The following is a 7,822-nucleotide window of genomic DNA, read 5'->3' on the forward strand; positions in this document are numbered from 1 at the left end:
CAATGAATGAATGCATCCTTGTCAACGTTGCTCTTCAGGGAACCACCGCCAATGAATCAGATAGAACGCATTTGCCACCCTGAGCTCAGGCAAGAGCTCCAACAGGGTGTTAAAATCCCCATTTGTGCTTTCCAATTTCAGAGCACGTATCACCTTCTCGGGACTCTCAAAGCCCAGAAGGGGCAGCTGGAGGTGGACTTGGGTGATAGTTCTTCCCCACCACTGGTCCTCTGAACGGGAACTTCTGGGTCCTTCTGATGAGGAAGCAGGGCAGCATGCAAATGACATGGAAATCACCTCTTAGGGGCATTTGCCTCCCCCGGGGTGCTGGCGATGCTTCCAGTCTACTTTCTGGCCCCAGCCCCTAGTCTCTAGGGACAAAATAGGAAGCTCCTGAGCTCCAGGGGCAACTGGGGCCACTTTAGTCTTTCCCCAGCAAGCAAGGGCGATAGCCTGGAGCATCCTTGTGTCTCCATCCAGCAGGAGCCTAAAAATAGTCTGCAGCTCCAGCCTCCCCCACAGCTGCCCGCGCCGAGCTGGGCCCTGCGCCTGCCAGCTCCTCCACAGCCCAGATTGTCTGCACAGTCGGCCCCAGCTACTGACCCCCTGTCTTCTCGGCCTTGGTCCCATCTCGGCCCCTGGGGACCCTGAGCTCAGTGCTTCCACTGTCAGGCCTGCTGGGGGTCTGCCTACTGCTCTGCCCTCTCAAGCAGACAGGGCCCTGACCCCCTGGACCTCCAAACCCCATGTCCTGTCCACTTTCCCATTCTTGGGGGGATGGATGTTGGCTGGACACAGAGTCAAGGTGAAGTGGAAGTCTAGGCAGTGGAACCAGCAGGTGCAAAACCAAGCGGTGCGAGAGGCTACAGTGCGTGGCAAAGGGTAAACTGTATGGAAGGACTGGTGGAACAAATTGGAGTGGTGGGGCCAGGCACAGGCTGGAAGTCTGCTGGCTCCCATCCCCCAGGCAGGGGTCCTCCAGCTCTCTCTGTCCTGCCCTCCAGAGAGGGGCTGCCCCTCTCAGATCTGGCAGCCCGTGGTAGAGCTGTTGCCATTCTGTCCATACTGAGTGTAGAGCCCAGGGGGAGCTTTCAGTGCCAAGGCCATCTCCCCATTTGGGTCATCCATATCTATGGTTCGCGGGAAGCCCTGGTGTCCTCCAGCTCTGAGCTTCTGAGGTTCCCGCCAGCTGGTAAAGCGGCAAGTGGGCCGGCAGGACTCCCCACTGATGCCCGGAGAGAGGAGATATTCAAGGCAACCTGGAGTGCCTGCCAGAGCTGGGACCAAAACCTCCACATCTTGATGCCCTGCTGCGACTCATCCCCTCACTCTGTGGTCGGACGATCGCCGTTGAGAGCACATCCTGCTCTGAGTATGAAGCGTGGGGTTGGGGGCCCGCTCTGTGGCAAGAGTGAGCGAGCAGGTGACGCTGCTGGCCCGTGATAGTTTCCCCACTCTGAGCTGAGCAGGGTCCCAGCTGCCGGAAGTGGGGGCAGCGGAAGTCACTTTTTCCTCTTTGGGAGGGTGACTCTCAGGGAAATGCTGAGTTCATGGGGCGGATCTTCCTATTGCTGGTTCCGGGAATCCTATTACCAAAGCCCCTTCTTGCCCCAACATCTCCTTATAAGCTGGCCAAGGCCCTGGGAGGCAGAATGCCAGTGTGGGCATTACTGTCCTGCAGTTGATGGGGGAGATGATGCCTGGGAAGGGAGCTTCTTGCCCAGAGCTGCATAACCCATGCGAGCCTAGCCCAGAACCCAAGACTCTTGCCTCTTCCCGCCCTTGCACAGCACCTGCCCTCAAAGAGGCAAGGGTGGGTGTGATCTAGATGTTTTTTGGCCAAGGTAAATGTGTTGGGGAAGTTTTGAGACTCTTGAGGTTTTCTTACTCCCACCACTGCGTTCATTTCCCAGGAGATGGGGGCCCTCCTCAGTGTGCACATTGGCCACCATGAGGTGTCAGTCTTAGGACATTCATCTCTGGCTCCGGGGCATGTCAGGGGTGCTCCCCTCCCTGACCCTCCCTCTCCAGAGTCATCTGGGGCTCTTCTGCACCCTGGATGGCATCCTTGGGACCCTAGCTTGAGGAAACTACAGCCCTTGAAAAAGGCCCAGACTGGCCCTTTGAATGAGGAGGCACGGGACTGTCATCATCCTGGCCCTGATACATCCCTTCCTGAACTCCACCTGTTGTCTGCTCGCCTCGTCTAGAGACCCACCCCAATCAGTGTAATGAGAGAAGAGCCCCTGCCAGGGAAGATGGCCTTTCTGTGTCTCAGTCTCACTCCTTCTGTGTCGGCTGGTCTGTCTCTTCATGTCCCTTTTGATTCTCTCTGTGTTCTCTTATGTTCACTCACATGGAATAAGCATGTGTACACATAACATGTAGGCACATAGGACCGCGCACATTATCTGGTCACGTGTACACACCTGCAGGCGTGACCATCTTGGGTCCTGTCCACCGACCTGGGGGCATGAAGCTATTTTCTCGTGTGCTACAGGCTCAAGGCAAACCCACATTTAATTTCCAGCTGTCCCTGCCTCCCTGGCACTGACAACTGGGGGCTTGAAGACATAGGCTGGGACCCCCATTGGTATCTGGGGAATCCACTGGGGATCACTGGGCCAACATCACTTGCAGAGAGACAGAGAGACTGCCCTGGAGGTGAGCAGGGGAGAGAGGGACACGAAGAGGCAATGTGGAGCTGATGATGCACTGGCCCCGCGGGGTCCCAGCCCCAGCCCCATTTTATGCCCCTTCCCTTGGAGTTCTGCCCAGATGCCCTCTGGCCCACTGGGGAGCTGGGAACAGAGGAACACTGGACCGTAGGAAGCCCCAGGGTCAGGAGGCTGTTGGGAGGAAGGCTGAACATGTACCCCACCCATAGAGAGCTGGGGGCTGGATGTCCCTGGGGGAGGTTCATGGTGACCGAGGCCTCGGTTTCCGTCCTTTCAGGACAATGGGCCAGATGAGACCCTACCAGGTACTTGGGTTTCCTGGGCGGATCAGGGCTTTCCTGGAATGCCTAGCCTCCCTGGTCTCCCAGGGTCAAAGTGATCCCATGGCGGGGGAGGGGAGGGGACGTTGGGCAGGCAGGAAGCCCCTGGAGTCACCAAGGACCTGCCCTGCCCTGGCATCTGGGCTCAAGTGGTCCCCAGAGCCTGTCTGTTGTGAGCAGCCCACTCACTGAGCACCTATTAAACACAGGCTCTGTGTGGAGGAGGCTTGCGGGGCAGGAGCTAAAGCCCCCCTCCAGGGCCTGGGACTGACCCAGTGGAGCCCAGAGGTCCTTCTGAGACGTGCGACTTATCTCCACCCTCCCTTTTTGCCGTGAGGGGCATTGGTCAGCCAGCGCCCTGGCTTGGCTTCAACAGGGACGACCATGAGGACAGTGTCACAAGCAGTTAGAGAGGTGGCCCTACACCACCTATGATGCATATGCCTGAGACGATTCTAGAAGTTTTACATAATTACCCTAATTTTCTCAGCAGCCCTATGAGGTCGAGACTGTTATCATTTCCATTTTATGGAAATGGGGACGGAGAGGGTAAGTAATTTATTTATTAACACTGCACAGCAAAAACATGCACCTGGGTTTTGTCCTCAAGAAATGGGCTCCAGACCAGTTTATCTGATCTCGCTTACTCATTCTGCAGCTACTCATTAAACTCCTCTGCTTTGCTGGGCTTGCGGTTGACACAGGATGTACAGAGCAGAGGCCAGCAGACACATGGGGTCCCTCTGGTGAAATGAAAAAGGTCACGCCTGGGGCAGAAACAGCCCCGTGGGCTGGGACCTCTCACACGCCATCCGCTCGCACCTGATGCTTGGCCATCAGAGAAAGATGATGGGACCACCTGTTTCAAGAGAGGGGAGGGCGGCCGCCAATGCATCTTCCTAGGGTGGGGGAGGGGCCCCTCCGCTTTGGTTGGGGGGCTGCCGCAGGTGGGTGGAGAGGGTGTCAGCCTTGCCGTTTCGCTGGTTCCCACCAATACCACATCAGGAAGCAGCTGCTAAGGGGGCTGGAGGGAGCCCACATCCTGCTCCATCATGGTGAAGTGAACATTGTGGGGTGAGGACCCCTGTGGGGGCCTGAAGCTGAGTAACGTTGAATCAGACTGATTCATTGACTCCGAACCAGATACTATAGTCAGACCAAAGGAAGAACTTCCCAACTGCGGATCCATATACTGTTGGAACACATGCCAAAGGAGAGGTCTTTGTGTGTGGGGGCGTGGCCAGTCCTCAGGCTGTCACCCTCACCTACCGTGTGAGGCAGACAGCTGCTGCACTTGAAGGAGGGGACAGGACCGGGGTCAGAGGCCAGACGGTAGCCACACCTCAAGTCCCCTTGTCCTGGGGGCACCTGTCCTGAAGCCGGGGACACAAGGAGAGGGCTCCATCCCACTACAAGGCCCACTGGGTCTCCCGGGGCCCTGCCCGCCTACCCCTCCCAGGCTGAGCTTGGGGGCAGGGGTGCGGTGAGCCGGTGGGGCAAAGAGTGGCTCCCGTGGGCTGGTGTTTTCAGATGCAAACCAGCCAGCCAGATAGGTTGGTCTTCCAACTCATCCCTAGGGAGGTAGCTTGCCTTTGTTTTATTTTGTTTTATATTTAATTGAGATAAAGTACAATCTAGTGCTTTCCACTGTATTTGCAACGTTACGTGACCATCACCACCGTCTAATTCCAGAACATTTCATCATCCCCCAAGAAACTCTGTGCCTTGGCAATCACTGCCCTTCCCCTCCCCCCATGAAGTTATCTTCTATCTGCAGGGGTTTGCCCATTCTGGACATTTCACATCAATGGAGTCATACACGATGTGGCCTATGAGCCTGGTTTTCTTTCACTTACCGTAACGGTCTTCAAGCTTCACCCACATCGCAGTGTGTATCTGTCACTCACACCCTCCCCTCCGCTCCCTGCTGAGTAATAGCCCACCCACGCCTCGGCCGCGTTTTCTTTACCCGCTCATCGGTTCACCGACACCTGGGTTGTTCCCACTCCTGCCTGTTGTGGGTAGTGCTGTGTGGACACTGGTGTGCGCATTTTCCTGCGGGCATTGTTTTCTATTCTTCGGGGTGTCTGTCTGCCTGGGGGTAGAGTTGAGGAAACACATGGTGTTTAGCTTCGGGGGAGCTGTCAAACCACTTTCCCCAGAGTTAGACCATTTTATATTCTCACCAGCGATGGGGGTCTGCTTTCTCCACGTCCTCACCAACGCTTGTTCTTTTCCGTGCCTTTCTTCTTTCAATACCTATTTTGTCGAGGACCTACTTGGTGTGAGGCCTGCACCTGTGGTCGGGGTCGGGGGAGCGGGGACACAGAGGCTCCAGCCACCCTGGCAGAGCCGAGGGGACCCAGACTGAAAACCGTGGCGCCCGTGGCGAGGGGAGTGAAGGAAGAGTCCCGGGGCCCTATGTGCGTGCGAGGGACAAGCGGGAAGCCTCCAGCAGAGGCACCGTTTCTGCCGTGGCCCGCGCCCCACCTTTGCCCCCTCCCAGCACTCGCGTCCCTGGAAAGGGCGATGGTCAAGGTGCCAAGTGCTTGGCGTTGCCGGCTGAAAAGTCCTTTCCTTGCCTCCCGTCTGCCCACACAGCCTGTTCCTTTCGTGCCGAGTCCTCATCTCTCCAGATCATGGGCCAGCGGCCCAGGCCAGATGAGGAGACTGAGGCTCAGAGTGGGGAATGATCTGTCAAAGGTCACCCTAGAAGGCAGTGGTGGAGGGAAACAGGAGCCTAGACCCCTCCCCTAGGCTGTGGTCCTTTCAATTCGGGATGGGGTGAGGCCTGGGGAGCATGGGGCAGGGGGTAGGGAAGGGGAGGTGGCAGGAGGAAGCAAGCTTCGAAGACTTTCCCAGGCTGGGGGGAGGGGCTGGGCAAGGTGTGTGTGCGTGAAGTGTGAGCATTAGTCCCTGGGGCCTGTTCCGACTGGTTTCTTCTCTGCCCAGTTTCAGTTCTGCCTGACTTGCCCCCTGAGACCCCAGGGGTGGGGGTAGGGGATGGGCCCACCACGGAGGCAGAGTTACCTCCCTCAGCCTGCCTTCCTGTCCCACCCCCTCCACCTGCCCAGGTCCTGCAGTCTGAGGGAGGAGGCTGGAGCCCGGCTGGGTCATTCTCTGTGGGAGGGGGGAGCTACTGCCGGACCTGGCTGGCAGACAGAGTTGGTGGTCTCTCCTGCATTCATATCTCATAGCTTAGAGCCTCCATGGCTGGCCTCAAAGCAAGGTTTGGGGAATGCCTGCCCGATGAACTCATACTTTCTAGGACCAAGCTGAAATGAGCTCACCCTCTTCCTCATACTCTCAGTGACTCATGGGGCCCCTGGGTAAGTTCCTGGCCATCTCAGGTGTTGAGGTGTGTGGGGACAGGGTGGATGCAGCCCCTTGTCCTCCCAGACAGCAGAGCAGTTCTGGTCCTTCCGTCAGCACCCTCGGCCCCGGTAAAGGCAGTGGTGGTAGTGCCAGTGGGGCATAGACAGGTGGGACCAGCCTGACCAGGGTGCTCAGGGGGGCGGGCTGGGAGCTCTAGGAGCTGGGAGCCCTGTGGCTCTCAAGCCCACCCTGCCCACTTGTCCCCTTCTCCCTACATCCCCTCATTTCTTCATCTCAGGGCTCAGTGCACTCGGGCTGACGTTATCTTTTGATCTTGTTCCCTGGCAGCACCCATGCTGTGGAGAAACTCGAGTCATGGGGGTATGGGAAAGTCCAGAAGATGATGTCCTTGAGGTGCCTCCCGCTGCTCCGGCCTCCGGAAGGCCTTACTTCCCCATCACGGAGCTCCTGTGGGGCTTCCGGGGCAATTTCTGGATCTTTAGCAAAGGGCCTCAAGGACTGGCTTTTCCTTGGGGCTGCCCTGGTGTTGCGGCAAGGTCAGGTGGGGGATTTTGGCAAGGCCAAGGGCTTGGCATGGCTCAAACTCCCCCGGAGGGCTTAGTTGCCTAGGCTGGTGGTGCTGTGAGGATAGACCTCGGGACATCATTGGTGCCCTTGGGACGAGCTGTCCAGTGGGGGCCAGAGCCTGACAGCAGTGAACTGGGGGGGGGGCTTTAAAATCAAAGTGATTCTTGGATTCTGTCTTTGTGGAAAAGTAGGTGTTAGCCAGGCAAACCTGGGCCGAGGGCACCTGCGTGGTCAGAGGCACGGTGGTGGAAAGAATGGCCCGTGTGGGGAGCTCAAGCGTCTCCATATGACCAACTGGGGTGGACTGGATGTGTGGGGACAAGAGGGCAGAGGGTGAGCAGGGAGGCTCCGACAGGACCCTGAGGCCTCAGCCAAGCGGAGGAGAGCTGGGACCCTCCCGAGCCCCTCACCTCTGCATCGGGAGGCCTCCTGCGCGAAGCTGGCACGGGCAGCCCCCACCCCATGGCAGGTGGCGGCTGACTGGGCTCTGTCTCTGGGAGGGCCAGCGGGTATGTGACCTGTGTGGCACGGCCCGGCCTGGCTCTTTGGAGCTGCGCTCACCTCGGTGTCTCACAGCTCTGCCTGTCCCTCTTTCAGGGATCCATCCGACCGCCCAGGCCCTGCTGGGCACTGACCCTGCACCCTGCTCACTGGCTCCCACCCCTGCTCGATCTCTGAGGGGGCCAACACGGGGTCCTGTGTGTGCCAATGGGGAGGTCAGTGGCAGCGGCCAGAAGAGGGGACCCAGGTGGGGAGACCCTGGGCGGGAGTCCATACCCCTCGCCCCTGGCACGCATGAAAGCTCAAAGTGTTCTTCAAGAGTCTGGGGGCCGGCCTCCCCAGTGCCCCCGGCTGTGTCCCCAGGATCCCTCCATACGGGCTCAAGAGCACCGACCACAACAGGGGCAGAAAGTAGAGCCG

Source organism: Ursus maritimus, unplaced genomic scaffold, assembly GCF_017311325.1.
Source record: "Ursus maritimus isolate PB19 unplaced genomic scaffold, ASM1731132v1 scaffold_27, whole genome shotgun sequence".
Lineage (NCBI taxonomy): Eukaryota > Metazoa > Chordata > Mammalia > Carnivora > Ursidae > Ursus > Ursus maritimus.